At 38.8% G+C, this 7336-nt stretch overlaps 1 long non-coding RNA gene across 1 annotated transcript; it reads left to right on the plus strand.

Annotated features, from left to right (window-relative positions):
- On the plus strand, positions 1393-6594 carry LOC110400540. The gene is made up of 6 exons (XR_002439927.1): positions 1393-1425; positions 1901-1983; positions 3228-3498; positions 3579-3670; positions 4083-4126; positions 4481-6594. It is a non-coding gene; the product is annotated as an uncharacterized LOC110400540 (long non-coding RNA).

Genomic DNA, 7336 nt, shown 5'->3' on the forward strand with positions numbered 1-7336 from the left:
AAATAATTTTAATTCAAACATTAAAAAAAGAAGACAACAAAAATACAAAGCTAGTGAGATATTTGACATTCTTTTTGTGAAATATGCATCAGTATCTGGTTCAATGGTAGTGGCTGCAATTCTTAGTGAGTTCTCAAGGTGCTTGTCAGAGATTTTTGATCTAATTTTATTCTTCCTATGCTTCATCCTTGAAAATATGCGTTTACAAATGTACGTACTGTCAAAAAGTGATGACATGAGTAAGGCATAATTGTGAAGGTGGGGATATTTTCCTCTCTTAAGGTAGGTCTTATAAAATTCTAGTAAAGAGACATAATTAAATTTTTCTTTGACTTGAATGTCTGGTTGCAACTCTGTTTTTTCCTGTGCCAAGGTGAGGACACCAGATGTTATGGTCGCATTTACCCTTCCAAGAATTACATTTAAAAATTCCCACGCTACACACCACATGTTTCATCAGCAGTCATCAGTAGTTCCTCAGGAGTTTCATCTACTTTCTTATCAGCAGATAATACTCTATTTCTCTGCATTCAGAAATCTTATCAATCAGTTTCTTTTTGGCAATTTTAAATTTGCTAACCCTTTCATTACTATAAAGCTAGGTTTACATGAGAACATTTTGAAATTATTTCTAATTTCAAAATATATATTAATTCTAACATTTAGAAATATATACTGTTTTTTTTCTTGTACTTTATCTGTGTTTTAGAATTTATCATGAAACATTTAACTTATTCTGTTACTTTCATCGAGAAAAAATGGTTGCTAAAAAGCAGTTGGGGAAATTTACAAATTCTGAGAAAAGGCAGATACGTAGACAAAAGGTAGAAAATGTAGGTTTCATATGTGTAATTAATAATTAAATAAGAAAACTTACATGTCTGCTTAATAACAAAATATGCATGTCTTCAGAGGCACACACACCTGTAGGTAGGTTGAAATATTATCGATAATCACCACGTTTTGCTCACCAGGCAGCACAAGAGCGTGAACATGCAATACATGCGGCTTTTGATTCAACTGTGTGTGTGTGGCGGGCACAAGAGGTAGAGCAAGCACTGCACTGTGCTTTCTCCTCCGCAGTGTTCTGTTGGTGCCTACAAACTTTGAATAATTGACTCATGAAAAACATCACTAAAAATCACATAATATTGTTAAAAGTTTACAACCTTGTGGGACCGCATCACTAGCTGTCTTGGGCCAGCTATGGGTTGGACATGCCGTATGGGAACTGTTGAGTTATGGCCTGAACCACTGATTGAGCACCTGGAGGAAAGACTCCATCAGCCCTGGGAGCACAGGTGAAGGCAATTCACCCCTCTTAGGCCTTATTTAAGGGCTGACTGCCCCTGAGGAAGGTTCTTTTTCTAGAAATTCTTCTCTGGTGGAAGCTTTTCCCTCAGAACCCAGAATCTTCTGATATGGGTGAGTGATCTTCTTCCCTTCCTTTATAGCACCTTTCTACTGTGCTGGTCCCGCTATCTCTTTTGTAATGCCTTTTCCATCATGTTGATCTTTCCAATCACTATGTATGCCTACTGTACAGTTGTCTGGCTGTGGAGTGGGAACGCCAGATGGCAACACAAGCTCATTTCATACTGGCTCTGACCCTTTAGTTGGACTATACTATGTTTCTTGAAGAGGAGGCCAGATTAAAAGTAACAGTGCATCTTCCTTCTGACTTTACCGCAACCTGAGGAGTGACTTTGCTGAAGTAGTTGAGCCGAAGTAATGGAGTGCTGCCGAGGAGTGTATCAAGATCAAATTCCTTGAAGTGATGCATTTCTTAGATTTATCTTGATATTTAACATGACATTGACTTTACAGTCTGTGATGTGCAACTGTAGGGATGGCTACTATCATTTGATCTAACTGAATAACTTATGTTGTCGTTCTGTAGGTAGATTGAGGGGAAGTCTGCTTGTTCAGAGAGATTCATGGACATTTGCCTTTTACAGAACAAGGAAAAGATGGTGGTTCTTGGTGGGTTGATTATTGCTTTCTTCATTCTTTCTGTCAACTTCTCAAATTCAACCCCTTCTCTCTTCTGGAAGCCATTAAGGATTCAGTATGGAGAGCATGAGACCCTTTCTTGCTCTTTTTTGACATGATTGATGTTACCTTGCGATTTGTTATAAAAAAATCCTTTTGTTATAAAATATCCAAATATTTTGCTTGATACAGTGAGGAAAATGCACCCCTGGTTGAGGCAGAGGTTGCTAACGGTTGCTGTAGGTTAGGACTCCAGGGTGAAAGATCTTTGTCTGTAATAGACCTTTGGGATAATCTTCAGATAATCCTTTTCCTCCTTGTTTCTCATTTGTTTGTAAAATGAGAGTAAATAACAACTTCTTCCAAAACAGGCATAAATATACAAAAAAAATCTGAGATGCTAAGTTATTTCTAAGCTGAATACCATATGAAAACATGAACGTGTAATTCAGTTAGCTTGATTGTCCTGTTCATGGTAGTGATCCAGAGCTGATGTTTAGGAAAGGGCATCAGAACAGGTTGATCACGTAGCACACAGTTTCCCCAAATCCTGCCCTTTCCCTGTTGTCCAACCACTTTTCTTCCTTCCAGATTAAGATAAAGATATTCTGGAGAAAAAGGTCAATGCCTCTGCCCTTACATTTTCTCAGTAAGACTCCCTTACCTAAAAAGACTCTTTCATGATAACTCGAAGAACTGCAATACATTTGATGGTTACCATTGTTATTAATTATTTTTGATTTAATTTTTTTTTCTTTTTTATATTAGAGAGAGGGATGGCAGGAAGCAGCCTTGGGAACCACAGATCTTAGTTCCTAGAAAACAACCCAATGTGTTCTGCCACAGCTTCTAGTTGAGTTACAGGAAAGCCAGAAGAGGAGACGATCTCTAGGCACTCAAGCATGCTTTTCTCAGGTTTTGGCTGTGCGTGAGTCCCTTAATCTGCCTCTTAACCTGGACATATGCAGATAGGGAGATAACACTGGTCCTAGAATTGGTGGCACAAAATAAACACGGCAGGTGTGACCATTAAGCTTGCCTCCTGGAAACAGAGAGGGAAAATACTAGCAAGTTTTTGATGGTACTGGAGAGAAGTACAAAAATAGCATTTCATTTAAGGTAGTGGCTTGGAGACTCACCTGTTTCAAGTCTTGATCCTTGAGTCCGTTTTTGAAAGCTATGCAAACTGCCCCTTGTCAGGAAAACCTGCTAATTTTTTGCACTTATTTTGACAGCAAATGCTTCAGTAGCATTTCACTTGTGACCTCAAGGCTCTCCAGAGCTGAGCAAAGAAGCTGTTCTGCAGTGAAATCCATTAATGAGTAACACTTGCAGAGCAGGGATTGCCTCTGTAAGAGTGGAACTGTGTTTGGTGAAGAAAGGGGTGGAATAAAGGCTCAAAGAGATTTGTCACAGTTAGGGGGGGAAGGAAGAGAAAATGGAATACCTTACTGCCAGATGCTGAGAAAGAGGAACCTCAGGAAGAGTGGAGAAAGAAAGATGCAGGTGGGCATCTACTGAAGTGCTGATTTAAGATGTGGGCTTTGTACCTGTCCCCTGTACTGTAAAATGTTGTTTCATTTAAGCCTTGGCAGAATATGCAAGTCTCCTGGGATAGGAGGGCAATGCAGTACGTAAACCATGGAAAGTGATAATGGAAGTTACAGAGGCCTTTGGGGTAAGTTTAGATGTTGTAGGTGACGTCTTTGAAAATTATCATTAAAAGCTGTCTGTTTATTTTTGAATGTAGGGAATTGCATGCAAGTATTAGTGATCTTTATTAGAAGACAAAAGATGTAATAATATAGCTGGAAGAAAGCTAGGTAAAAAGTGACAGCTTATAGCGATTAACATGCTTTGTTTGGTATTCAGGTTTTGAGGAACTTTCAAAATGTGATCTATTTTGCAACTGGACTATAATCAATTATGAAAATTGTTTTAAAAAACATGAAGGTACAGAGATGAATTATTTCTGTTTCTTTTGATTCTAGCCAGAAAAGTAATTATAGAAGATTACAGATATTTATTTATTAAATTGAATAAACTATGGAATATAAGCCAAATTCTGTTTCTGTCACTTGCTCTCTTAGGCCTGGAGCTCTATTGATATTGCAGCTTGGCTGCAAGGAGACAGGTAAGGATGGACGAAGTCCAGAAAAGGATTTGGGATAATATATCATGGCTGATTTAAGCTAATCTAAATCCTCATTGAGAGGATGTGTTCTGACACCTCCCTGGTGGGTTTGTAGAGTTATTCTGTCCAGCTTGCCATACATCAATGTCTGCTAGTACTGGCACAGTGGTGGGGGTTGTTAGGTCCCCTTTGGTGATGGTGTGGCATTGAAGCAGCTGATCATAAAAACCATTCCCTTTGGATATGATTTTGTAGGTAGTTTTCAGCCATGGCACTAACTTGTGCAGTTTCTGCCAAGTTTTTGCTTTCTATACCCTTGGTGGCTTGTTCATGCATCCATGTTGCCTCTTCTAGATTGAAAATAAAAGCATTAAAGATCGTTTTTCACCTGGATGAGCTCTGCCCTCCACTTCACCATACAGCAAGTCAGAAGCATGCCCTGACACAGTGCCAGGAGCAGCAGGGGTAACGACAAGCTGCCAGGGAGAGAAAAAGTCTCCTTGTCTAGTACTGCTGCCATATAGGTAACCGTGGTATTTAGTGACTAGCTAACACTGATAATACTTATCCCATGCCTGCCCTCTTCCATGGGACATAGGAGGGCATCTACGATTTTGTGTCTGGCTGTACTGAAAATTTTGTCACCTGAAAGGCTGTAGACTTTCATGCCAGTCTTAGCAGTGGTAAAGAGGTAAGCAGGAAGGTGTTGATACCAAAAGAGAGAGGAGGATGTGGTGGTAGTAGCCAGTATTACAGACTGGAATACTCAGCTAGTACTATGACAAAAACCCAACTGGAAAATTTCCCTGGAGTACTAGATGGGATCAAGATCAGCAATCTGTGTCTCCATTTGTCCTGGGCAAGATCCGTAACCACAAGGACACTTCCAAGCAGTAGGACTTCTTTCAGTTTCTACTGTGGAAGCACTTTCAATTACCATAAAGTATTTACCTGTTTTTAAGCATATACTGACTGGTGCATTTGCTTCCTTTGTGGATGTACTATGCTCCAAGATATGATGGCTCTTCTGTTTTTATGGGTCTGGGAATATCTTATAAACTCACAGGAAGAAACTTGAGCTTCTACTAAAGGAAGAAATATCTGCTGTGAATACGATGGGAAATGTGTACTCCAGATAAAGATAGCGAGGCAGGCCAGCTGGGTGACTGTGAGCTCACAGCTGTTTATAGGGTGCCTGAGTGCCTGACTGAAGACAACAAATCTACTAGGGCATGCAATATCTAGAAGTAAGGTATCAAGATGCTTCCTGTAGCAGTGTTTAAAATCCAGGACTTAGCCCTCTGTTGCTACAGAGCATCTGTCTTTCCCATTTTCTCTTTCCTGGTTTTCTACTTATTTTCCTAGTGCTTGCTTATTTGATTTGTTTTCTGAGAATTAGGGCTGTACCAGCTAGATTTCCCTGTTCTTTTGTTGACTGAAGTACCAAGTGTGAATGTTGCCTTCATGAGAGTGTATTTGTAAATGGTGTCTGTAAAACTGTTTAGACATAATCCTGGCTCTACTGAAATTAGTGGGAGTTTTGGTGTGTGTCAACAAGGCCAGGATTTTATCCCCAGTAATTAGTACACTGAAAATGAGTCCACCAAGATGATTGCCACAGAGCAGTGTTTTTATAGAACAGTTTATTAGCTTTTAAATCCCAACCAAAGTATTTTTATCTTCAGAAGGCAAGAAAATATTAACTTTATTTCATGTCATTGCTTAAGCTACATGCTAATGATTGGCCATTATTATAATGAAAATCTTTCAGGTACAGAATGTGCCCATTACTGAAAAATGGAAGATAGAAAAGTAAGATAGGTCAATACCAATAAAGAGCTTGCCACCCTTAGACAACGTATCAGCAAAATCGCAAAAACAGATGTGATAACACTGCAAATATACTCAGGTATATTAATATCTGTTTATTCCTAGTGTTAAGTATCCTATATGCTCATCTCCATCACTAAAGCATACGTGCATCTGCCTCTGAAACACAAAAGGCAGTCAGCTAGCTCAAATCTTCCTTTTCTTGGTTCTCAAGAGTTTTTAGGGTACTTTCCTTTTTCATTCACCCATATTATTCAGCACTCTCTGGTATAGACAGGAGGTATTACAGCAGCTCGTACTCCCTGTTACTCAGTTGCTGATTTGACATTTCTGCTGGCCGTTCTTTTTTTCCAGATAGAGAGGAGTAAGGGCATTGTGAACTGTAACCATTCAGAACTATGACTATAGCTGACTGCACTGTCACTTTTTTGGTAAATTTATTTGGGCAAGAGAGCATAAAGAAATGGGATACTGGGGAATGTGCTGGACTAAATTCTCTCCCCTTCAGGTTGTGCCTCAAAGATTCAAAACAAAAAAAGGTGGAAGTCATAGTTAGTTATCTGTTACATACTGCAAAGAAATTCTGCTTCCTTAAATAATGTGATTTCCTTTAAAAAAAAAAAAAAAGAAATCTGTGTAATCAGGTCCCACTGCACTCTGTATTGGAAATATTTCACTATACAGAAAAAAGACGTTTCAAACTCCATTAGTAATCCTAGTAATAGAGAAATAACTTCTTTTTAGAGCTAACTTAAATATACAAGAGGAAATGTGTGTACACAAAACCTATAGATCCTCCGAACTTTAAATTTAATCTGTGCTATTATTTTGCATAATTTAGGCTTATTATCTCTGCTCTGCATATAAATTAGGCTACTGGATTTGGGGAAAAAAGCACACTGTTTCTGCTGTTATTTTTCAATTTTTGTTTTGCTTTTCCTTTGTGAAATATGGGAGCATTGTGCTGTTTGGAATTCACAATGCCACTGCCATAAATGGTTGGTGGAAAACAGGCATAACAAAGCAAGCTGAAGACCACGAGCATCTTGTGCTGCTTGGGCTAATGGAAGGTCTCTGTTTGGGATTAGGAAGGCTTGTTATGAATCTGACACGCTACCTCAGTCAGATGCTTGAGGTGGAGGCAGAGATCTCTCAGGTAGAGATATCATGCTGTGAAATATTTGGAAGCTATAATTATGCAATTTGTTTCTGGTCTAGTAATATTCCTCTTCTTTCCAAACTGTTGCAATAGAGCCAGATGAAACATTAACATGACCAAAAAGCATCTCTTTTTTTGAAGACCTTTTTTGTATGCAGAAGTCCATTGGCAATACTTAAAGCCAATATCGCCAGTGAAATTTTCATATAGACAAACCCCAG

The sequence above is a fragment of the Numida meleagris genome, chromosome 1, assembly GCF_002078875.1.
Source record: "Numida meleagris isolate 19003 breed g44 Domestic line chromosome 1, NumMel1.0, whole genome shotgun sequence".
NCBI lineage: Eukaryota > Metazoa > Chordata > Aves > Galliformes > Numididae > Numida > Numida meleagris.